Below are 26,632 nucleotides of genomic sequence, written 5' to 3' on the forward strand. Positions count from 1 at the left end.
TTAACTATGATATGTAGAAATGTGATACATGGAACACCAGCGATATGATAGGAGATGTCATCAACAAGGAGATCAAGCCAGCAAATGCATATTTGAAAGATTTGAAGGAGGGCAAAGTGAAATCTGCTTCCCCAGCAAAAGGGAATTCATGTAGAGCTAATCCAATGTCCCCCTCACCAGACATGGAAAATTGCAACTTTTCTTTGAGAAACTAAAAATTCATAAATTTTCTTTTCTTGTGCAAAGGTCGAAGGAGCTAACTAAAGGATTTGTGAAAGGGATGACATAATACAAATTGGCTGGTCCATTTCTAGCATGCTTTCCTTTTTTCCATTTGACATTTTTCATTTCCTTTTTCAAAATATTTTAAATGTATTAATACAATTTTTGTAAATATTTGTTAATCTACATATCAAACTTGAGGTGGAGAAGACTAGATAATATGGAGCATCATCTCAGTGATTTGTTGCTCAAACTACCATTCCATCATTAAAGTCTACCAGCAGAGAGCAATGAAGAACAGGTCTAACTGAGGAGGCTGTAAAAGCAAACAAACAAACAACAAACACCTTTCTAGACTGATTTTGAATTTCTGTCCCCTCGCCTCGCCCACATTAACATAAAACATTTCCCAGGAGTTCTGATACTGAGAAATAGTGGAGTGCAGGGAAATCAAATAAATATCAGTCCTGCTAAATCAGAGACAAATCTTGGGTCCTCCAACTGAGCAGTGTATCTTTAAGTTAGTCAAAGGCTAAATGGATGAAAAGAGAGGAATAAGTACACTGAGAACTAAGAAAGCAGAAAAAGAATGTAACTTTAGAACAAACATGGAGATAATGTGGCTATCCTTATACATGCCCAGATGTGCACAAACACAGCTAAACTATACTGCAAGAGAATATAGCAGCTCACTACTACTTGCTAGAAAAGAGATTCAGTCTCCAAAATTACTGTGCATTAATAGATAACACATCTTCATTAAGGGTTATGTTTTCATTCAGTCAGTGAAAGATCACGCCATTTTATATAAATGATTTGCAATTAATGATGAAGCTTTAATTAGGTTTCTGTGAATGTAATCATTCAATAATTGGATATATCTTCCATTATTCTACCATCTTTACATAATATTAATAATTAGAAACTATGTGACAGTTAAATAAGGACCTGTACCTATTACTATATTAATCTCATGCTTCTTTTTTTGTCTGCCTCAATGAATAAACAGGCAATTTCTTGTTTCAGTGGATTGAGACACTATTCTATTCATACTCCATGCTGAATCCTTAAAATTCTCTGCTGCCTTTACTATAAAATACATAGTTACTGCATACACATTCAGAAGCAAGTTCCCAGAACAAATATTAATTTATTATTTATTTAGATATTCACACATGCTAAAAAGGACTTATCCTTATGCTCTAAGTATATCTGACAATGTAAAAATCACAATATCAATACACAAGAGTAACTGAAATACGGCACTATAATCACCTACTAGCAACCCAAATTAATCAAATATCTTTTTACTCCTGTTATGAACATCTATGCTGGTCAGCTTGTTATAAGTTAGAACTAAAAGGAGAAGGAAGCAAAGGGATGGTTAACATTAGACCTCCTGTGCTTGTGACTATGTGCTGCTACTGTTTGAACTAAAGAAGCAGACTGTGTAGCTAATAGCTTTAACAAGTCCATACCTCTGGTGAATGGGCAGAACAAGAGACATGTAACTGCAAGTGGATCAGTGTAATCAGCAATTTTGCCAATGAAAATTGCACTTGTAAAAGGCTGAGGCTCAGCTGTGAATATAGCCCTTTTATTTCTAGACCCTAACAAATTATTTGTTTAAAGTTAGGTCAGTTTCCTGATTTTATTTATTGGTTTTGTTCCCCTTTCAAAGACCCATGTCTAAACAGAACTTAAAGTAGAGGTCAGGGACTTTTGTGAAGATCATTAAACATGATGCATGGGACAGTTGTGTTTTGGACACAATCTATGAGAACAGTATTTAGTTTTAATAATTATTGCTGATAAAACATATTAAAAACAGTAGAATTAAAATTCAGTGTATTTTTAATGTTAATATGAATTTAGTGCTTGTTGAAGATGATGGATTTAATATTTCGCAAAGGTCACAGCTCTAGAGATGGAATCCTCTGTTCTTCAACCATACAATTAATAATATTAACTTGTGCAACTGTAGTCTCCAGAGATTTCAGCCTAGTTTCAAGCTCCATTGTTCCAGGCATTGACAAATACAGTGTAGAGATATTCTCTTCCCCAGGACCTTAAAGATACTCTCATCAGCTTCCCTTCCTCCTCACAGAATGAGGAGTACTGGACACTGGTGGGGCTGCCTCAGAATTTGATTTATGGGTCTATATTAGACCCGCTAAATCAAACACTAGAATATCAGCTTCTAGGACGACTATCGTCTTGAGTATAGATGTGCCCATAGAGTAGCAATTCTATGGGCAGTAAGATTGAAGGTTTCCACTATATTTTACACCAAGGAGTCTCAACTTTGACATGAGAAGGTCTTCTCTCTAGTATTAACTGTGTTTCTAATTAGTGATCTAGACACTTGTCCAGTTTGAACTGAACAGGTACCAAACTTATTCCACATAGGTCATTTAAATAGCAACCTGTGATAGGTACTTTGATTACTACCAAAATGGCATAGATATAGTTAATTGTATTGATATGAACTAAAGTTGTTCTTTTCTAAAGCTTTTAAAGCACATAATCCATAAATTGCAGAAGCAACTATGAACATATTTAATATACTCATAATTTAAATGTAACAATTAAAATATATTAAGCCTGTAATTGAGGCACTTCAGATTTGCATAAACCTCTTAAATACACTGACTCTCAGCTGATCTCACTACTTTTAAACCTCCTTATTTGATAAAGGTATTTCCTAACTGGGACAAAGCTGCAGAAAAAAAATTAATTCAAGGTTTCAAAAGTCTCAGACATTTGCACAGTTCTTGTGGGTCAAGTAAATGATATATTTCATGGTTGTCAACACTAACATTAAAGGGACAGAGGCACTCTTAGTTTAAACTCATCTTTGCAAGTTTATCAAAAATGTCTTTTTCAATTCATGTTTTATATGTGACACAAAAATGATTTTCTTGCACCTCAGAAGTGAAACTTCTCATTTCCTACACATATAGAATTAAACATTAGCTTGATTTGAAAAATGTTCAATATTCAGGTCTGGACTAGTGACAGGTTTTACTTTCAATATCTCATGAGCCATGAGACTTGAAATTGATGTTTATTACATTTAAAAGTGGGGAGTCTCTTTCTTCATTGAGAGTAAGCAATCATTCTTAGGTTTGGCAGGTTGGAAGATATTGGACAATAGAATCATGACATTGGAAAGCAACCTTAGGTACTGTTTAAAGACTTCAGCTACTTGTTGGTTATTTTTTTCTCTCTGTAGTTAACATATTCATTTAATTGTGTCTTCAATTGTTGTGATTAACTTATATGTAATCAAAGTATAATGAATAGTTTTAAGTTATAGGTTATAGGCATAGGAATAAGTAGGATGTTATTATAGGGGTATAAAACTGGTATTTGTGAATAATGAGTATATATTAGGGCACTGTTTCTCAACCTTTTTAAATAAAGTACCCCTTTAAAAAAAATTCCCCAGTACCTACAGTTTTCAGACATGCAAACTTTTTTTCTACCATTGCAACACATTTGTTTAAACAACTTAATCATAGCTGGATGGGCGATGAAATTTTGCTGTGTAAAAAGTACAAAAATAATAAAGCGCTGTAATACTTTAAACAAAAATTCAGTTTTCGCCAAATTTCAGTTATGTAAATGTATCCCCCCCAGACATCTCTCAAGTACCCCTAAGGGTTGAGAAACACTGGTTGAGAAACACTATATTAGGGTATATATGCTAAGTAAGTTTGTAATACAAACCTTTCAGTTCTGTAAGATTTTACTTAGCCACATTTGGGGAAGGGTGACCTAGTAGCTGACATGTACTAGTATGTGATCAAGAAGATATACCACAATATAGTCATCAATACAGAAAGGTGCCAGATTGTAACAGCATGGAAAAATTTGCAGAACCTGCAGATTGCCATAAGAACTTTTAATGTATATGTTAATGAAAATAAAGGTAATAACGCAATAGACTAGGAAAAGGGAGACATCCAAAATTTTATGGTCTATAGAAGTCCAGATAAGAGAGAAGGATTTGTAACCCTCATGGATAAGTATAAGGGTTATGGATATAAATATTGTGCAAAATAAAAGGCATCCCCCAAAATGACTATGGAAGAAGAATCCATCAGGAGACTCTCCACACATGACAATTAGTTGAGAAATCCACCTGTCTGTATGGTACCCTTTAGGATGTGACCATGAAAACATTGATGGTGACCATTTTATAATATTCTTCCACCATAACTTATGTATCTTTAATTGAGACTTAGATTATTTCTGAAGTAAGGTTCTTAATAAAAGGAAGATTGTTAACTTGTGAATACTGTTGTAGTTACTGCCATCATCCCTTTCTAATTCCAATAATTGGAGCTCTAAAGGAGCATGAACCCTTAGCACAGGTTACGATGATTTAAGATGCCATTGGTAATATAAACTAAGCAATTATGGAAAGAATATATCTCCTGCTGGCACCTGTCCAGTTGAATTCAAGGTGATAATGTTATTGCTTAAAATAAGTAATAAAAGAAATAATAAAAACAAAAGTTGGCAAACCTTCTGAAAAAAAAATCTAAAAATATCTATTTAACGTGACATAAGCAAAGTAAGAAGGATAATATAATATAATATAATATAATATAATATAATATAATATAATATAATATAATATAGTTTTATTAGCACTTGTATCTTTGCCACGTGAGGATAATGCACAATCATAAAATGTATATATGACACCATTCCAGTGCATGTGCCAGTATCACAAAACCCTACAGATTTTATGGATTAAGACAACATCAGTCAGCCAGTGTGCCTCCTCCACTTTTTGAAGATTCAGCACTAGTCTATTTAGCAGAGTAATGTACTCTACAGTGGGGAGTGATTTCTAAAGTGTCTTTAATTATTTTGTGTTTTGTAATTGGTACCTGCATACCCTACTGGGCGCACTTTAGGTTCCCCGGTGTACTCTAACGTAAAGTGTGCAGCAGGTTCTACATGGAACACTTAACATGCAGCATGCTGGTGCAGTTTATAAATCTGAGGGAGTATCTACAGAATCAGGTAATGCACTCTGTAAAGATGTTGTACATTTAAAGAACATTACAATTGCAAAGTAATTAAAGTAAAAATGGTACCTAAGAGGGCAGAGGTAAAAGTAAAGGGAAAAAGGAAAGAACAGTAAAGGAAGGTGAGTAGGGGGGGAAGGGTGAATATATGAGACAGCAAAACATCTTTTTGCTTGTAAACTGATATTTGTTCTGAAAGGCAGTAAGAGATACCAAACATTGTATCCTATGATACTATTTTAGCAAAGTCATTTCTCAGATTATAACAATAGTTAAATGTGTGAAAACACTGGTATTTCAATCTTAAAATAACCAGATGGAATGTTTTTATTTTCATATGTTCTCTTGGATTGAGAGTAGTCCTGAGAAATTTCATCCCAAGCATATTTCTTGAAGTTCCAAGCTCTGCAAATTAGGGACTTCAAATGAAAGGGCTTTCATAATCATTACTACCATACTGTAAGGATTTTGCTGTGCCATAGTACATATAGGCTGTCTACACACTGGTACCTTTTTCCGGAAATGCTTAAAACGGAACAGTTTTCCGTTATAAGTATTTCTGGAAAAAGCGCGTCTACATTGGCAGGATGCTTTTCCAGAAAAGCCCTTTTTTCCGGAAAAGCGTCCGTGGCCAATGAAGACGCGCTTTCCCAGAAAAAAGCCCCGATCGTCATTTTCGCGATCGGGGCTTTTTTGCGGAAAAGACTGTGCTGTCTACCCTGGCCCTTTTTCGGAACAGTTTTCTGGAAAAAGGACTTTTGCCTGGGTGGGAGCAGCATAGTTTTTCTGGAAAAGCAGCTGATTTCTTACAGTAAATCGTCAGTGCTTTTCCGGAAATTCAAGGGGCCAGTGTAGACAGCTCGCAGCTTATTCCGGAAAAGTGCCTGCTTTTCCGGAATAAGTGGCCCAGTGTAGACACAGCCATAAAGTATTTTTTCAAATAAGTAGTAAATTCATTGACCTTAATCTCTCTCTATATAAAATTGCATACAGGCATGGCTGTGATAGACCAAATATACAAAATTATAAATTTATTGTTACTATTTTGATATATATTTAAATAAACATTAAGGTAACGTGTACTTTTTAGGCTCAAATGATAAGTGTGAGTCACCTAGGATTGTTTAGAGGAGGATTCTATGCAGAAAAACTTCAATTTCCACCTCTGGAACTTCTCCTGCATTCTGGATGAGGTCTTTGACATTGAGTCAAATTGGATAATGTTTAGGGCCTCAATCATTCAGGCAGCCACAAAAAGCTGTGGTCTGAATGTGGTTAGCGCCTGCCATGGTAGCAACCCTAGGACCTATTGGTGGACTCTAGTGATGAGGGATGCTGTCAGGTTGAAAGAGTCCTTCCAAGCAGTGTTCATGACCAGACTTGTGATATGTCTGTGAGATACCAACTGTCTACGAGGGCTGTAGCTATAGCACTTATTGAAGGGAAAGCCCATATTTGTAAGGATTTTGGAGAGACCATGGAGAATGACTACTAGATGTCATTAAAGATGTTCTGGCAAACATCTATGCTTTGGGAAGGGTTGGTGGAAAATTGCCCAGGCTGTACTCAGCAAGGGTGGTGCAATGCTGACCTTAACTGAGATTATCAAGAGGTAGAAGGAGCATTTTGAGGAACTCTTCAACCTGATGGACATGTCCCCCTTCTAGGAAGCAGCACTGGAAAATCTGATGAGATAGGAACTACTTCTAATGATGAGGTTGTTATTGCAGTAAAACTCCTCAATAATGGCAGCCTGAGTGGATAAGATTTGGCCTGAGATGTTGAAAGCTCTGGATAATGATGGATTATCAGGATTAATGGACCTTTTAAAGTGATGTGGAATGTGGGAACAGTGCCTGTAGACTGGCCAACCAAGGTGGTGTTCCCAATGTATAAGAAAGGAGACCAGAGAGTATGTTACAGGTATAGGGAGAGCACAATCCTTAGCCACTTCAGCAAAGCCTATGCCAAGGTGCTATAGAACATGTGATGCCCATTATCTGAACCTCAGATTCTGTAGGAACAATGCAGATTCCAACCCAGAGTCAGACCAGTGGAACAGCTCTAAGATATCTTGTAGGAAGTGCTGCAGGATTTTGAGATGACAGGGTTGCTTTTGTATTCTACTCAGTTCCTGTATTGGAGTGAGAGCTGTGTGTGTATTCTTGGCATTAAGTCAAATTTCTTATACACAGGCATTTGACTCTGACAAGTGTGTATCCTGTCTCCACTCCTGTTCATTAATTCATAGTCAGGATAATCATAGAACACTAGAACTGTAAAGGACCTCAAGAGCTCATTGAGTTTAGTTCTCTGCCCTCATGGCAGGATCCAGTACCTCTAGACCATGCCTGATAGATGTCTGTCTAACCTGCTCTTAAATATCTCCAGAGATGGAGATTCCACAACCTCCTTAGGCAACTTATTCCAGTATTTAACCACCCTGATAGTCAGGAAGTTTTTCCTAATGTCCAACCTAAACCTCCCTTGCTGCAGTTTAAGCCCATTGCTTCTTGTCCTATCATCGGAGGCCAAGGAGAACAATTTTTCTCCCTCCTCCTTGTGACACCCTTTTAGATATGAAAACCGCTATCATGTTTCCTCTCAGTCTTCTCCTTTCCAAACTAAACGAGTCAAATTCTTTCAGTCTTTCCTCATAGGTCATGTTCTCTTAACCTTTAATCATTCTTGTTGCTCTTCTCTGGACTTTCTTCAATTTCTCCACATCTTTCTTGAAATGTGGTGCCCAGAACTGGACACAATATTCCAATTGAGGTTTAATCAATGCAGAGAAGAGTGGAAGAATGACTTATTGTGTCTTGCTCACAACACTCCTGTTAATGCATCCCAGAATCCTGTTTGTTTTTTCTGCGACAGCGTCACACTGTTGACTCATATTTACCTTGTACAGTAGAGTCCCTATCATCCGACCTAAACGGGACCAACACATGGTCAGATTACTGAATATGATGGATGATACGGACTCTACTGTAGAGAGCAACAGAACACCTGATGCTGCTCCTGCCGGGGAAGTCTCCGGCAGAGCAGCATCAACTGTTCCCTTGCTCTCTAGGAGAAGCTACTGCTGCTGCCGCTGCTGCCGAGATGCTTCTGGGCAGGAGCAGCAAGCGGGGCCGTTCTCCTGGCCCACGCTGTATCCGACCCTACAGCTCCCGGGGACGAAGTCCCCAGGAGCTGCAGGGTCAGATAAAGCAGAGTGTCGGATTACTGGGTGTTGGTTAATGCGGACTCCACTGTACCACTATAAACCCTAGATCCCTGTATGCAGTACTCCTTCCTAGACAGTAACTTCCCATTCTGTATATGTGAAACTGGTTGTTCCTTCCTTTGCATTTGTCCTTGTTAAATTTCATCCTATATATCTTAGACCATTTCTCCAGTTTGTCCAGATCATTTTGAATTATGACCCTAGCCTCCAAAGCAGTTGCAACCCCTCTCAGCTTCATATTATCTGCAAACTTAATGGCTGAATCTAGACTGGCATGATTTTGCAAAAATAATTTTAACGGAAAAGCTTTTCCGTTAAAAGTATTTCCGCAAAAGAGCGTCTAGATTGGCACGGATGCTTTTGCACAAAAAGTGCTTTTGCGCAAAAGCATCCGTGCCCGGTATAGACGCGCTTTTGGGCAAGAAAGCGCCGATGGCCATTTTAGCCATTGGGCTTTCTTGCACAAAAAATTAACGTGCCTGTCTACACTGGCCCTCTTGCGCAAGTATTCTTGCACAATAGGGCTTATCCCGGAGCGGGAGTGTCAAAGTATTTGCTCAAGAAGCACTGAATTCTTACATTAGAACATCAGTGCTCTTGCGCAAATTCAAGTGGCCATTGTAGACAGCTGGCAAGTTTTTGCGCAAAAGTGGCTGCTTTTGTGCAAAATCTTGCCAGTCTAGATGCACCCAGCAAGCATATTCTCTATTCCAATATCTAAATCATTGACGAAGATATTGAAAAGAACCGGTTCCAAAACAGACCCGTGCAGAACCCTATTTGTTATGACTTTCCAATAGGATTGTGAACCATTAATAAATACTGTCTGAGAATGGTTATCCAGCCAATTATACACCCACCTCATAGTAACCCCATCTAAGTTGTATTTGCCTAGTTTCTTGATAAGGAGATCATGCAAGACCATATCAAATGCTTTACTAAAGTCTAGATATGCCACCATTTCTCCCTTACCCATAAGACTCGTTATTCTATCAAAAAAAGCTATCAGATTGGTTTGACATGATTTGTTCTTTACAAATCCATTCTAGATGTTACCTGTCATCTTATTATCTTCAAGGTGTTTGCAGATTAATTCTTTAATTACTTGCTCCATTATCTTTCCAGGCACAGAAATTAAACTGACTGGTCTGTAGTTTCCTGGGTTGTTCTTATTTCTCTTTTTATAGATGGGCACTATAATTGCCCTTTCCAGTCTTCTGGAATCTCTTCTGTCTTATATGATTTTTCAGAGATGATAACTAAAGGCTCAGATTCCTCCTCTATCATCTCCTTTAGTATCCTAGGATGCATTTCATCAGGCCCTGGTGACTTGCAGACATTTAACTTTTCTAAGTAATTTTTAATTTGTTCTTTTTTTATTTTAACTTCTAAACCTATCCCATTCCCCCCAGCATTCACTATGTTAGGCATTCCTTCATCAGACTTCTTGGTGAAGACTAAAACAAAGAAGTCATTAACCATCTCTGCCATTTCCAAGTTTCCATTTATTGTTTCTCCCCCCTCACTGATCAGTGGGCCTACCCTGTCCTTGGTATTCTTCTTGCTTCTAATATATTTATAGAAGCTTGGTTTGTGCCTTTGACTTTCTAATCTTGCCATTGCATACCTATATTGTTTGCTTGTATTCATCCTTTTTAATTTGTCCTAGTTTCCACTTTTTATATGACTCCTTTTTGATTTTTATATTATGTAAAATCTCCTAGTTAAGCCAAGATGGTCTTTTGCCATACTTTCTATCATTCCTATGCAGCAGAATAGCTTCCTCTTGGGCCCTTTATAATGTCCCTTTGAAAAACTGCCAACTCTCTTCAGTTGTTTTTCCTCTTAGTCTTGCTTCCCATGGGACCTCACTTACCAGATCTCTGACCTTACCAAACTCTGCCTTCCTGAAATCCATTGTCTCTATGTTGCTGTTCTCCCTTCTACCATTCCTTAGAATCATGAACTCTATGATTTCATGATCACTTTCACTGAAGCTGCCTTCTACTTTCAAATTCTGAACCAGTTTCCCCCTATTCGTTAAAATCAAATCTAGAAGAGTTTCTCCCAAGTAGCTTTTTCAACCTTCTGAAATAAAAAGTTGTCTTCAATGCAGTCCAAGAACTTATTGGACAGTCTGTGCCCCACTGTGTTAGTTTCCCATCATATATTTGGATAGTTGAAGTTCCCCATCACCACCAAATCCTGCGCTTTGGATGATTGTTAGTTTTAAAAAAAAAAAGCCTCATCCACCTCTTCTACCTGGGTAGGTTGTCTGTAGTGGACTCCTAGCATGACATCACTCTTGTTTTTTACCCTTTTTAGCTTAACCTATAGACTCTCAACAAGTCCGTCTCCTATGTCCATCTCCACCTCAGTCCAAGTTTATACATTTTTAATATATAAGGCAACACTTCCTCCCTTTTCTTCCCCATCTATTCTTTCTGAGTACTCTTCTATACTCTAATGAGTTGCAGCCAGGCTGTGAGGAATGGGATTCAGAGATAGCATTTCTGATGTTTGCAGTTGATGTCCCTCTTGCTTCTTCAAACTATAATCTCCAGCATGCACACCAATGTCTTGCTGCTGAATGTGAAGCTCCGGGGATGAAAAATAGCAGCTCCAAATCAGAGATCATGTAGAAAGTCTTCACCCTGAAGAAAGTGGACCACTCTTTCCTGTTGTGAGGGGTGCATTTGCCCTTAGTGGATGAGTTCAAGTATACAGAAGTGTTGTTCACAAATGATGGCAAGTTGGAGAATGAGATCAAATAGTAGATGGCTGTAGCAGCAGCAGTGACATAGGAGCTGTACCAATCCCTGGTGGTGAAGCAGGAACTATGTTCTCAGATGAACCTTTTGGATTCTAGGTTGCTCTAGGACACCATCCTCCCCCATGGCCATGGGTAATGACCAAAAAGGATGAAATTGTGGCTACAAGAGGTGAAAATGAGATTTTTCCACAGGGTGGCTGAGCTTACTTTTTGAGATAGGATGAGGAGCTTGGTTACATGGGAGGGCCTGAAATCAGAGTCAGTATTCCTCCAGACTGAGAAGAACCAGCTGAGGTATTTCAGGCACCTGATAAGGACATTTGGGAGGCTTCTGTTGGAACTGTAATGGGCATGTCCTAAATGGAGGTGTCCCCGAGGCTGACCCAGGACATGTTGGAGGGATTATATCTTCCAGCTGGCCTGAGAACACTGAAGAATCTCTCACAGAGCTGGGATCTGTTATATATGAAAAGGAGGTCTTGTCCTCTCTCCTCTCCTTGCTGCTACTGCAGCTCTCACAAAGAAAATGGCATAAAGGAACTATAAAATGATGATGCACATTCTATGTTAGAGTTATCAGAATCCTTTACCTGGGCATGTTCTTTACCTGGGCATTTGTTCTTACATTGAAAATAAGGCAGTACAAAAAACACAATATAAAATGAACTGAGACAAATTCTATTCTCATTAAAATTGATATGCTCTCTTTGGTGTAAATCAGTGAAAAATGTAGCCCCACAAATATATCTTTAAAGACTAAGCAGGTACATCTATATAATAATATCAAGACTAATTTGGAGAGTACACAATCCATAGTTAGCTTCTGCTTACAAAATGATTGTTGAAAATGTAGTTCGGGTATATCTACACTACAGGGCTAATTCGAACTAACTTAGTTCAAATTAGTTAATTCGAACTAAGCTAATTTGAACTAACGGACTGTGGCGGGCTCCTCCCGTCTGGGTCCCCGACACCCTTGTGATACAGTCTATCCCTGGCCCTTTAAGCAGGGCGAAGGCCCCCTGGCCTGAGTCCACAAAACAGTCTATAGCTGTCCCTTTAAGCAGGGCTAAGGCCCCCTAGCCTGAGTCCACACAGTTTACAGCTGGCCCTTTAAGCAGGGCTAAGGCCCCCTGGCCTGAGTCCACAAAACAGTTTATACCTGGCCCTTTAAGCAAGGCCGAGTCCACAAAGCAGTTTATCGTTGTAGCGGGGATGCACCCCAGGTAGGGGGACCTGGGCCCACCCTACTCCACCGGGTCCCAGCCCAGGGCCCTGTGAGTGACCAGGTACCGGGTCACTCCCTCATCGGGGCCATCCAGCCGAAACGCGCCGAGGTTCTCGGGCCGGGAGAGGCGGCTCCCGCTCCTGCCCTGGGCCACTTCCTACGTGGATCCCCGGGCTTCCTTCCCCTAGACTTGCCCAGCTGGCTGCAATCTCCAGGCCGGTGTCCCCTCGGCAGGCAGTCTCCAGGTTGCACCAACTCGCCTCCGTCTTCCTTCCGGCCTCTCCTGGAGTCCCTGGCAACTGCTGAGGGAGAGCTCCCCTCTCCAGTCCTTTTCCTTCGGCTGTCTCCCCTGACTGAGTCCTGGCCCAGGCTTTTATAGCCCTGCTGCAGCCCGGGCATGCTCGGTAGGGCTGTGGGGGAGGGGCCTCTGCAGCCAGATAACCCTGGCTGGGCCCTGTAGGTTCAGTGTGGGGCTGCCTCGCCCCGTCACACGGATCCAGACTAAAAAACTAGTTTGAATTAGCGTTTTGCTAATTTGAACTAGCATGTCCACATTAAGTGGACCCTGAACCGGGGTTAAGGATGGCCAGAAGAAGTGCCGGCAGGGCATCAGATGAGGACTTAGAGCGTGGAGCTGCTGCCTCAGGCTAGCCGAGGGCTGTGCTTAAAGGGACCCGACCCCCACCCCGGACAAACAGTTCTCAGGGGTGCCCCGCTTGCAAAGCAGTCCTGGCTTGGAGTGCCCTGAGTGCCCACATTGGGAACATCTCAGCACTCGGCCATCAGACCGGCTGCACTTGCCACAGGCTGCCATCTGGGGAGAGTGGGCAATTGGGGGGCTGCAGGAGAGCTTCCACCCCCAGAAGCCCACAGAGCCAGCCCAGTCCTCCCCATCGGGGGCTTGTACCCCATTCCTCCCTCACCTCCTTCCACTTACCCTTCCCTAGCCCTCCTTCCTGATGTACAAAATAAAGAAAATATGTGGTCAAAAATAGAATCTCTCTTTATTGAACAAAACTGGGGGAGACTGGGAAAAGGATGTGGGAGAGGGGAAGAGAGAGGGTGGGAGAGGGGAGGGCAATTAAAATGATCAGAGGTTTGGAACAGGTCCCATATGAAGAGAGGCTAAAGAGACTGGGACTTTTCAGTTTAGAAAAGAGGAGACTGAGGGGGGATAGGATAGAGGTCTATAAAAGCATGAGTGGGGTGGAGAGGGTGTATCAAGAAAAGTTCTTCATTAGTTCCCATAAGAGAGGGTATGTCTACACTACCCTCCTAGTTCGAACTAGCGGGGTAATGTATGCATACCGCACTTGCTAATGAAGCCCGGGATTTGAATTTCCCGGGCTTCATTAGCATAAGCGGGGAGCCGCCATTTTTAAATCCCCGCTGCTTCGAACCCCGTGTAGCGCGGCTACACGGGGCTCGAACTAGGTAGTTCGGACTAGGGTGCCTATTCCGAACTACCGTTACTCCTCGTTTCACCCTCCAGGGTCCCAAGGGTTGGCCGCTGTCGGCAGACAGGCTACTGGGCTAGATGGACCTTTGGTCTGACCCAGGACGGACATTGTAAGCTCAGGGCTCAGGGTCGGGGGTCTCAGTGGACCACCTTGATTTTCATGCACACCTGCTCCTGGGTGGCCCGGCTGGCAGCTCTCCTGCCCTAGATGGCCTTTCCTGTGCCTAGTGCGGAGGTCGTGGACGAGGTCCACGATGTCCGCACTAGACCAGGCGGGTGCCCACCTCTTGTCGTCCCGGGCAAGCTCCCGGGAGCCGCCAGCCTGATCCCAGGAAGAGAGGGAGGGCTGGGGGGCATTGGGTGGCTGGCTCGAGCCGTGCCGCGTGCAGGGTCTGCTAGCTGGGTGCTGGCAGGCTTGCACCTGGCACGGGCACCGTAGCCAGCCCGTGCCCCTTTAAGGGGTCCAGGGCAGGGAGGGGGGCATATGAGTTTCCCTGGTGTTGGCCAGAGTGGCCACCAGGGAAAGCTGGGAAGGGCTAGCCTCCCACTAGTTCGAATTAAGGGGCTACACACCCCTTAATTCGAACTAGTAAATTCGAACTAGGCTTAGTCCTCGTGGAATGAGGTTTACCTAGTTCGAACTAAGCACTCCGCTAGTTCGAATTAAGTTCGAACTAGTGGAGCGCTAGTGTAGCGCCTATCAAAATTAATTCGAACTAACGTCCGTTAGTTCGAATTAACTTTGTAGTGTAGACATACCCTTATAGAGAAGATTACAGTTCATGTGGGCATGAAATTATTGATTTGTATCATAGTATAGTTTTAGAGATTACCTACAAGTGAACATTAAACACATTATTTAAACATTTGTTCTGATAAAGGCATTAAGTATCAAATTGTATTTTGATCTCTTTTTTCTATCAGATTTTTATTTTAGCCCACAGGTTTAAAAATTTAATCAGCAATCCTTAGAGTGAGAGAGAAAATAATCACATTCTGCTATTCACTTTCACCCTTACCTCTTGTTTTGTTTTCCTTTTCTTTTGGTTATGTGTCATGAGACTAATTCTTCAACTAAATACAGTGATGCTGCTCAGCTAGTTAACTCACCTAGACAATTAACTTTTGCACTCTGTCGAATAAAGCACCTTTACATTTAATTTTAGTTAAAATAGTTAAGCCAAGTTTGTAAATGTCTGAAATGGTTTTGGAATGCTGCATTGCTACTGAGCAGTCCACTTATCAAATGGGCCTCTCTAAAATTTAAAGTAGCAACAACATTTTGGTAGCATATTGCATGAAGATTTATTTTGTGCTATTTTGCATTATCTAATGTGTTGTTTTTCTATAAAATGCTGGTTAAAAGGGCTTAGTTGTTTTCCCACATAAAGGCATGCAAAACATAACACATGATTTTCTTTCATGTGAAAAATTGTGCATGCTCATTTTTCACTAGGAAGTTGAAAAAATATATCAACACTCTTTAGTTCTTTTCTTGTGTTAAGAAGAACAAAAATATGTATACAGAAAGCACTGAGTCCTATATCTCTATGTTAGCTGGAAAATTGTCCCTTAATTTTTTGCAGTGATGCGGTATCATTGTATATCATAGTCCCCTCACTTTCCCCTATAGATGATGCACAGATGATGGTACAAGTATAGTTCTCATTTATCCTCACTTTCTCTTATTTGCTCTGACAAAGAAATGGATGTAGAATCAAAATGGTGTTCTAATCAATAAAACAGAAGTGCTGCATGAAGCAACCTCTGTCTGACATCTACAATTGTTTCTGCAATACATTGTTTTGTAACACATTTTCAGAGGGAGTAATAACCACAGACTCTTAAGAGTGAAGTAACTGCTGTTACTTTCAAAATCCTAGTGGCACCATTAGTCTAAGAACATATGGGCCATATAAACTCTACTGACCTCAGATGAATGCTGAAATTTGTGAGGGCTTTGAACTAAGCTTAAAATATATATATTATAGAATCACATATGAAATTTTAGGGTGGATTGTGGCCTGATTTATGTAGTTTCACCTGGATATAAAGGCAAATAAGATGTCCCACATTTCTCCCCGTATAAGCTCAGTGGATTGTCACTGCAGGTAAGTGGATAGGCCAAGCTCCATGGGACCGCTACTCTCCCATACTTGTGGGCAGAATCTTAAATATATTATCTCAGTCGCATATAATCTGCTACTGATTATTTTCTCCCAGATGCAAACAGGGATCAGGGAAAAAACTGTCCAAAATCACTAAAACAGACTTTCATTAAACAACTTTCTCTACAGTGTTATCCACATTATTGCTTGTTGCTTGTGACATATAGCACACTAGATTCTATAGGCTCTGTTCCACTTCCAAGATATGCTTGGTACAATAATTATGTATTAGCCATCAGGGAACTGGTTATGGCTTCCTAATTGTGTGAATTTTTTTAGATCCTTCTGGGTAAGCCTCAGTGAAAATGAGAGCAATTTTTGGGCTTTTTCTAACATTCCAGAAGTGCATGGCCTTTAAGGGTACATCTACACGGCACCATTATTTCAAGATAAGTAGTATTATTTCAAAATAACAATGTGAGTGTCTACACAGCCATTCTGTTATTTCAAAATAATTCTGAAATAACGGGCAGCTTATTCCAAAATCTGAAAACCTCATTCTATGAGGAATAATGCCCATTCCAAAAAGGCTATTTCGAAATAAGGTGTGTGTAGACGCTCCTCTACTGCTATATTGAAATAGCCCCTCACCAGAACCATTCTAAATTATTCCTCAAGAGTGCCTTCTGGGGCTATAAATCAAGATAGCACGTCTACATTAGGGAAGCCTGCATCAGAATAATTATGAGCATTCCCTATAGTGTAGATATGCTATTTCAAAATAAGATATTTCAGAATAACTATTCGGAATCGTTTATTTCAAAATAAGTGTGCAGTGTAGACCTAACCTAAGGCCGTGTCCAGACTCAGGGTTTTTTTCGGGAAAAGTAGCCTTTTCCCGAAAAAACTTCCCCTGCGTCCAGACTCAAGCCGCGTTCTTTCGAAATTATTTCGAAAGAACGCGGCTTTTCTTTCGATGGCGGTAAACCTCGTTTCACGAGGAAGAACGCCTTCCTTCGAAAGTTCCTCTTTCGAAGGAAGGCGTTCTTCAATGTAAAGAGGCCATCTTCGAAAGAGAGCATCCAGACTCGCTGGGTGCTCTCTTTCGAAAAAGCGGATTTTTCTTTCGAAAGATCCGCGTGCAGTCTAGACGCAATCTTTGGAAAGATGCTCTTTCGAAAGATGCTTTCGAAAGAGCATCTTTCGAAAGAAGTCTGCAGTCTAGACATAGCCTAAGTGACGATGCACTAGCTGTGCATCAGCAGAGCAGAGCTTCACCTTGGCCCCTTATTCTGCTTGCTATGCCAAGGCCAGGAGATGATTGGCCCAGGAGTTGCTTCACCAGCTTCATGCTAATTGGATGTTCTCCTCTGTGAGAAGGATTTTTAGCTAGTAGTTGTGCCCCCATTCTGGCTCCTTTATACTGCCTGAAGGCAAAGGAGCTGGATCAGAAAGGAGAATCTAGCTCAGCATGTCTAAATAGAATCCCTATGCCATAAGCTTTCAGGATGTTTGTTAATGGCTATGCTCTAGATAAAGCTTTGCTGGATAAAAATGGGGGACTGATAGGCAGTGGGAAACTTATTTAGGGTAAGACTTTTAAAGGCAAAAAATAACAGCTAGTTGCCTAACTCCCATCAATTTTCAATTGGATTTAGACTCCTAGCTGATATTTGTGTCTTTGAGAAATCTGTCACTTAAATGTCATCTCTCTTTACCGTTGAGAAATGAAACTATAACTATAGCCAAAGTAAAGTATTTAGCATAACCGCAGAAATATGGGAAACATTGACTGCGGTGTTGCCAAATTCAAATATATGCATCTGTTTTACTAATCTCAGAGGGTATGTCTACACTACCCCCCTAGTTCGAACTAGGGGGGTAATGTATGCATACTGAACTTGCTAATGAAGCCCGGGATTTGAATTTCCCGGGCTTCATTAGCATAAAGCCGGCTCCGCCATTTTTAAAAGCCGGCTTGTTCGAACCCCGTGCCGCGCGGCTACACGCGGCACGGGCTAGATAGTTCGAACTATGTAGCCATTCCGATCTATCTGTATACCTCGTTCCACGAGGCTACACGCGGCACGGGGTTCGAACAAGCCAGCTTTTAAAAATGGCGGAGCCGGCTTTATGCTAATGAAGCCCGGGAAATTCAAATCCCGGGCTTCATTAGCAAGTTCGGTATGCATACATTACCCCCCTAGTTCGAACTAGGGGGGTAGTGTAGACATACCCAGAATTAGTTTCAGCTTGTCCTCTATCCTCGCTGCCATCAACATGACATTGAAGGTCTTATTGTTTCAATGGTAGCAAAACAGTTGAGTCTTTAGATATGGAAATCTCCATTTACTCTATTATTTGGTGGTAAAATTTACAGGGATCTGGCTATGAATGGAAATAAGCTTTCTTTTCCCCCCTCCTCCCTGTCTCTCTCTCTCTCTCTCTCTCTCTCTCTCTCTCATAAGAAAATGACAAAGGTATTTGTCCACCTTATTTCACTTATGCTTCCAACTGGCTTCTGGTTGAAATTTTATTTTCTATCAATTTCTTTTCTATAGTGTGAAATAGTTATTATCCTGGCCCTAAGCAGGACTGCTACATCAGCATTCTGCACATCTTGTATTTTAAGTATTTTCCGTTATTTAGATTTGTGAATTTCTCTTCCAATCAATTATCCAAAAAGCACACAGACTCTGTTTTTATTGTATTTTTACTAGATCCCATTTTTATTTTACAAAGCTCTTAATTAAATGTGGAAATCAATGTGCAAAAAATATCTTTCTGCCTGTTTTTTCAACCCATTCTATATCAATCGGACCTTTGACTGAGTAATAAACAGGTCAAGAAGTAAATGCCATTAATTTACTAATGGAAAAATGTTCAAATTACTTGCTAAAGGATAATGCTGTAAAGTACTGCAATTAATCCATCAGAAGATATATAATACTCACTAATATTTGCTTTAAAATGTTTAAGCCACTAATGATGCACAATATGCATTAATATTTTCCCCATTTTTATGTGCTACATATCAGTGGTTAGATAAATGCTGCTTACAGTCAGTTTTATACCATGTTGACAATTCGAATGAATAACTGCCATTAATTCATTGATCTCAGCAATACACCTCTTTCAGTATCTCTGCATAGCTCCATCAGCAATGTCCAATAGTGATTCTGTATTTTCTAGAACTTCTAGTGAATGAACATTCACTTAATCACTATACATCAGAACACAGTTTCTAACAGTGAGAATATCCAACCACTGTGGGTCTTAACAAGGCTTATCCACTTCCCTCAGAGTATAAAATATTCATAGTGATTGAACTGTGACTGGTTTCCATCATTCTCAATCATAAAGTATATTATATAACAGAACTCTTTGCACACTCACACTTTGTGCTTGGTGAGTGAAAATGCCTGTTGTGTATAAGGTTGTGTATAAGGGAAAACATGAAAACAAAAATATAAATGCAAATCATTGTGAAAGATGTTATAAGCATTGAGAGTATTATCAAAACTCTCTCAATTTCTATCATAGCTCATAATATTTGATATTTTTTCTTAAAGTCCTCACTCCTGCAGTTATGTCAAATTTTCAGCTTTCATTACACAGAAATCCTCCAACAGATGTCGAAAAAAAATGAACCATGCACTAAAAAGACAAAGAAAAATAATCTAAAACAAATTATTTCACAATTTGTTTTAACATTTCATGTTTTTGGGTGTGTCACAAATGACTTTGGAGCTCTTGGAGTTAGCAATATTGATTTAGTAAAAGCACTTACATGCAAATTCCTCTATCAGTTCTGCTAGCATTGCCTTAGGTACTCATGCAGTCTCTTGTGCTCAGGCTTACTACGACTGAGGGTGTATGCACCTAAAGTTACTCCGGTTTGGAGACGAGGATCGCTAAGTCCGCCTCCTGTTACCCGACCCTACTATGACCGGGGGTATACACACCTGATTCAGGGTATTTTCCTAGGCAGACAGCCCCCTGTAATCAAATTCTCCCCAGCAATCTGGGGTGGAGAGAGGGATACTAAACCTCTCCCCTATTTCTTACCCTTGCTACGACCGAGGATATGTATACCAATAATGCAAAACAATGCATACATTAGTGATCACAATTAGTTCTTTCTTTTTAGCTGGTATCTCCTGACCAGGGTGTGCACACCTTTTTAGTAATTACAGCATACTGATCCCCCTTCACATTCTCCACCAAAAATGTTATGCTTAAAGGAAGCACACGAGATCTTTTATGGGGGAAAAGGCAGTACGTTACATTTATTGAGAATACAACAGTTGCATATGCTTTTCAGGCACACACACACAAAACATCATGCATACATCATCCTGCCAAATGATATCATAGTTACCAGTCCAGAGTCTGTTTCAATCTAGTGGCCAACTAGATCGAACACGGGGAGCAGAGCCTTTTGTCGGTCACAATCCAATGTTCCTCTCGGGATGGTGTCTTGGCAAGATGAAACCCAAAGTTCCATAGCAAAGCACCCTGCTTTATATAATCCTTCTTCTCTGTTAAAATCTATATATTCAGCTTGTGACCGGAATGTTATCTTGTTGATAACAATCGTTCCCAAAACATCTCTCAAAGGTTCATCCTGTAATTAATCGTCCTTTCGGGGTGCTTGCTCCGCTTAAAGGCCGCCAATCTGCCAATTATCCAAATTTCTTGTGAGTAGGGGGTATACACTGGTGGTTATAGATGGCTCCTCTGCAGCCAGGTTGTCTCGTGCTCTAACCTTGCCCATACTTGCTCAACCCCCTTCTTTGACCATCTGGTTTTAAAGCCGTATAACTTTGCATCTTATTTTGACACATTCATACTCCTTACACACACAACTCTCTGAAGTTACAGATCTGCATGGCAAAACAAAAGCGTTGTAAATTAAACAATTAAGGCTTGGCCTTCAACATTAGCAGAATTCCTCTAATCTTATTAACACAGCCACAATACCCAGAACTGTTTTTCTACTTTAAAACAAATAGACCTTTAACTGAAAGGACTTAATTTATAAAATATTAAATGTATGTTAATATATGTATGCCTTAAATTGCTATATTAATACTATATTATTATACCTAAAATAAGAAATATAAAAAGAATAAAACTTTCAATCCTAAAAAAGTGAGCCTTAAAGATTTATCAGAAACAAATGAAAGTTTAAGAGAAATAAAAGCCTTGATGATCTTATGTCATCCAAGAAAAAAAAGTGTTGAAGCTTTTAAATCATTACACTCCTGGTGGTCAATGGCAAAGGCTTATAGGCAATCTTTCAATGGGTAAAAGTATTCACTCAGCATGATTGGTGGAAACATCATAGACCTAAAAAGGGCAGGAACCTAAAAAGAAATCTCTTAAACAGAAATTTGTTCTTCTGCATATACAATTAAATAAGTATTAGAAGATAGATTTTCAACCTAGATGCAATCTTTGGAAGACAGATCATGCACGTAATGCTGACTTTGTAGAGTAAGGGAATCATTTTTCTCCTTAATCTTATTTTGTTCCCTGCCCAGGAATTTTGTCATTGCTGAGATAGGTAATGACTCTTGAGAAACTGTGGGCCTACCTCTTTCAAGAGTGGAAATGTTCCAGGTAAGCAGTGACAAATTCTCTCATTTTCCTTTTAAAGAAGCTGATGTTATTCTTAGTTCATGAACGTAGAAAATTCAATGTTTTCTGAAATTATGTGATGTCTTTTCTTCCTAACATGGGAATAACCAATATACAAGCCTATCATATACAGATTATACATTGGTGTCTTGTAGCCTTAAACTTTATGGGTATGTGTACACAGCAATGCAAGACAAGGGGTTGAATTTTGGCTCATGCCTCTTCCATCTCTACATAAATTGTTGTAACCTAAGGCTCAGACCCTGTGTCCCTATGGGGTCCAAGCCCGAGTCAATGTGAGATCCAAGATTTAAGCTCTGTTCCATTGCAGTGGAGAAACAATCTCACTGGACTCATTCTCAAGAGGGTGCAGAAGTATTCCTAAACCCCAGGAGCAGACTTTATTTGTCCTCTGAAGTCAAGTTTAGTGAACAGCCAAGTTTTCCCAACATGAACCAGAAGCAAAGGACAAGAGTAGCTATATCTGATATATGGCAACAAAATTCTTGTCTACATCTTCAGCATCATTCCAGTTCAGGTAGATGGCAGAGAATTCCCCTGACACTGGGGATCCAGAGTTTGTACATAGGCTGCACAGCAGCTCCTGTGCCACACTCTTTTCCAAACTCTGGTGCTCAGGGCGAGTGGGGAGGCTCTAGGTCACCATGGTAACTCCATGATCCAGGGTTTAAAAGGAGGTTTGAAAACATTCTCTTCATCTCAAGTATGGCCTGAGCTTTCTGTCAAAGGACAGTCCTATATAAGTAGTTTTCGCTGAACAAAACACGTTGTTTCTACATCTGGAAAGGTATTTCACTATTGAAATAACAGGGGGTGCAAAGGGACAGTAAGCAAAGAGTTTTCCTGTTGTAGTTTATGTCAACCAACTGCTCATTTTAGATTCTGTAGAGTGCAGTAGATGGAAAATAGTATATGTTATGTTTTCATTCCTTCCCCTTGGAGTAACAACCATCTGGCAAAATCAATAAAACATGGCTGTGTTAAGCACAATAGCAGAACAGCTTTAACTTGTTTTAAAACTCCTTTTTCTTTTTCCTTTTTTTTATTAACACATCATGGTACTATAGTAAATTCAGCACAACTGGATTAAACAAACAAGTATTATTTTGCCAATTTACTGTATAAAGTAGCATGTATGTGGCTCAACATCTGGGAGCTAATATTTCCTCTTAGGGCTGCGCCTGACTTTTTTGTGCATCCAAAATGTGCCCTGCTTTCTAGATACCCAAAGACTATAGTTTCACCTATGTTACCAATAACAAAACCTACAGAAGGGATGAATAGGAGTTCACGTATATTTGAGTATGTCATTCCCCATGGAATTATATATGTATGTGTGGTACATTTGTTAGTGTTACCCCTTTGCACCCAAGTGATTAGTAGAACTCTGGGTCCCTGAACATCGATACCATTAGGAGGAGAAATTAATGATGCAGTCAGCCATCTTTGATACATTCCTATTTATTTACAAAGAATATATAAAGTCCCGTTCCTCTTAACACAGGAGGAATCAACAGGAGAGTTTCTTTGTTCACAGCTCCAAGCCTCCTTCAACCAGTACTTAGCCCAAATGCTCTTTTTCTAGCCTTTCCTCAGGGCCATACTCTCTACGATTATCAAGGCAGAGTTAGGCTTTCTGTCCCACTGCCTCTGTTTCGATGCATTTCTCCTTCTTTTCTGTCTCTCATACACATCTCTCAACTCAAAACTATATCCAGCAAAGGCCTCTGCTTTCATGTGCCTTTGTGTTGGGCAATGATATGGGTCTATGTTTTAGGTGGATGTTGCTATTGCTTCAGATTTCTAATTCAATAATGGAGCTTAATGTAACAGCTATCTTAAATAAAGGATGATAGCTGGAGTTCCACGTCTGCCAAGGCGGTCCCTGAAGTTATTGATTCTGGGACTTTTGGCAACCTCCTTGACATTTTCAGGGGCCATTGTGGCTACTCAAGTGGCTCTGTGGGCAGCCACCCATGCCACAGGTCTGGCAATATTTCCAGGTAGGTCGGGGCTGTCCTGGGCATCAGTTCCCAGCCAGCCAGATGGCAATGCTCTCTGCTTTCCTTTCTAGCAGTGATCCTCATATGTCCCCCCTCCCCCAAGGAATGGCCAGGCATGCCTAGTGCCTCCCCCCCCCCCCCCCGATTTAATCATAGATATTTTGGTATAAGTCATGAAGAGATAATAAGCTATGAATGTTCTTTATTGCCCATGGCCTGTTCATCTATTAATGTACAATGTAAGCATTGCACTTCAGAGGCTTGGTTTTTATAAGGTGAGGCCAGAATTTGGTGCACCTTTACCTGACTACATTTTCAGGCAGACTTGTCTGCATTGCAGTACCCACTACTTCTAAAATCCTTCAGTGGTTCCTTGGCTGGGATGCCTTGCTACCTTTTTCATTGCCCTTTCCCCCTTCTTTCTATCCACTGCCATACGCAATCCTCAACCAACATGGACTAATTTGTCCTCCAATGCATGAGAAAAATAGGTCACATGCACATAACCGGAGTGTGTGGGGTAGAGGATGGTGAAGTTAATTAAATTTTAACTTGGATCTTTCTTCTTATATAGATATAGAAGGAGAGATCCTGTGAAATTATTTAGTAAGTGGGGTCACTTTCTACTAGTTTACCAAGGGCCATTCTTATTACCAGAAAGTTATGTCAGAAAGAAAAAGAGAATCATGCCACACTGAGCATAAGCTTCACACTAGCATTTGTTGAATCTCCATGTCTTATGGGTCCATTGTTGCTGCATTTTTGGCAGCAAGTGGCAGAACAGGCATTGCATAATACCCTTCCATATCAGGCCTTGGTGTGCTGTAATTAGGAATTGTAGTCCCTGATTGCTCCGTCATCATGTGCAATTGCAGTAACAACATATGCACATGCAAATGTGAAAATGTGCACGCACCTCAGGCCTCACTTTATGAAAAGTTGACCTGTCATGTGCTTTATTAAACTTCCAGAGGATATTCATTCAGAATTATCATAATCTTTCATCCCTAACTCCAGAAAAACTACCACTGAAGTAAAAAGTAGATTTGCCTGGGTATGGATTGCAGAAATGTGACCAAAAGGATATTTTATATGGCTAATATGCATGTGTTTTACTGTACAGTGTATTGCACAAATTACTTTTTAATCCATATTCTTTCTCCAAAAATACTCTAATGAGGTTCATCCTTTCATATTTATTAGGGGCAGGTGACAATTTCATTTTCATAGTAATTGTTTTGGTCATTTTATTTTATTTTTAATTAATCTTTCCATTCCCGGAACACCGGCAATTCCACAGGCACTGTCCTTAGACAAGGGAACCCTATTCCTATGAAAAATCACTCGCAAACAAACACAAAGGCAATGTGAGAAGGGTATATGGGAGCCTACCTATAAGCCTTCCAATTTGTGACTTCCCTCTCTCAAGTACATATCTGACCCCCCCCATTACCATAATACCAAAGCTCCTCATAATTTGCCTGTGATATAGGGCATTGTTATCCCCATTTTACAGATGAGGAGCTGATGGGCCAAGTGACTTGTCCAATTGCATCTAGGAAATCTGTTGTGGAACAGAGAACTGACCCCCAGATTTGACAATTCCTAGGTTAGTACATTAAATACTAGATCATCCTTCTTCTCTATGAAATGCATTAGATGGTTGACAGATGAGCAAACTGTGCCACATCTCTATTGCACTGCACTATTGTGTATTGTGCACTATTTCTTACTGTGAGAAAGAAAAGCACAGTAGAGGCTGAGAGCCATAGCTAAAGTTGGGCCATTATTCAGTGGAGAAAATGCTGAATCAGTTTATGAAGGGGCTCATTAAAAACGAACACAGGAATCTGTTGCCCTTGCTCGCATTAAATAAGTGGGGCTAGCCTTATAAATAAAGACTGAACAATCAGACCCTCAGTTTTCTCTTAAGCTTATCAGGAGGAGGCATACAAGAAAAAAAATCTCAACTTTTCCTTTTAATGATGCCCAAAATGGTCTGTGTCTGAATAATATGATGCCCTGTAGAGAAACTTATATCCCAGCTATATTTTAAAATATAACTGAACAAATATTACAGGATTCAAATGCCGTAATTTACTACCTAGTTTATATACTTACAAAAGCTGAAAATGAGGAAGCTCATTTGAAGAGCCTGAGGTCTTTGTTAAAAAGATTCAAAATGTTTGTAATGCAGGTAGAAAAGAAGAAATATGCCTTTTTTCCAGTCTCAGGTGGATTTCTTGAATCATATGAATGCTGTGAAAAGTTCAAATACTCTTCCACAATACAATGAAGCCGTCTCTCAAGGAATTGTACTTGAAAAGGTCTCTGTATTGACAGCCAATCTAGGTTCCTATTGAACTGCCTACAGTAATTAAACCAATGACACAAATATATATTTTTAAAGAAGAATAGAGGTTGGATTTGTACGGATGAATATAACAAGATAGCTGAGCAGACCAAGAAGCTAGCCGTGTTAGCAAAGATTTTGTTAGTTAGATTTGAACCACATGCAAGAGCTATTACTAGTATGTGCCATTACATTTAATGGTATATAGGTTTAATCATAGCACACAAAATGCTAGCTGGGACTCAAGGAGACTCTATCACAGAAACACTATAGTGTCTGATTTTCATGTTCCTGTGGGGTAGCTGGAGGGGAAACACCACCATTGAGAATTTTCTTCTCTGAAAACTCAAAGATGTTGTTTTAAATCTTGAAACAATCTGGGATTCTAAAGTCATCTAGCACCAAAAGGATATCAAAAGGAGTCAGACAGGCATTGCATTGAATTTCAGTGTCAAGCATGCATCAATGGACACTCGGCATCACTGGCTGTGGATCATGTCTTTATTCAGGTAGAAAGATGGAGCGATCTGTCATTTGTTGATACTGCG

The 26,632-nt window shown here is 40.1% G+C and overlaps 1 long non-coding RNA gene across 1 annotated transcript in view; it reads left to right on the forward strand.

Annotated features, from left to right (window-relative positions):
• The window catches only part of LOC142826773 (uncharacterized), a 91,509-nt gene that overhangs the window by 1,464 nt on the left and 63,413 nt on the right, over nucleotides 1-26,632 (forward strand). The window contains exon 2 of the long non-coding RNA XR_012901008.1: nucleotides 21,611-21,689. This is a non-coding gene — a long non-coding RNA (uncharacterized LOC142826773). The remainder of the gene's footprint in view (nucleotides 1-21,610; nucleotides 21,690-26,632) is intronic.

Source organism: Pelodiscus sinensis, chromosome 2 (genome assembly GCF_049634645.1).
Source record: "Pelodiscus sinensis isolate JC-2024 chromosome 2, ASM4963464v1, whole genome shotgun sequence".
Classification (NCBI taxonomy): domain Eukaryota; kingdom Metazoa; phylum Chordata; order Testudines; family Trionychidae; genus Pelodiscus; species Pelodiscus sinensis.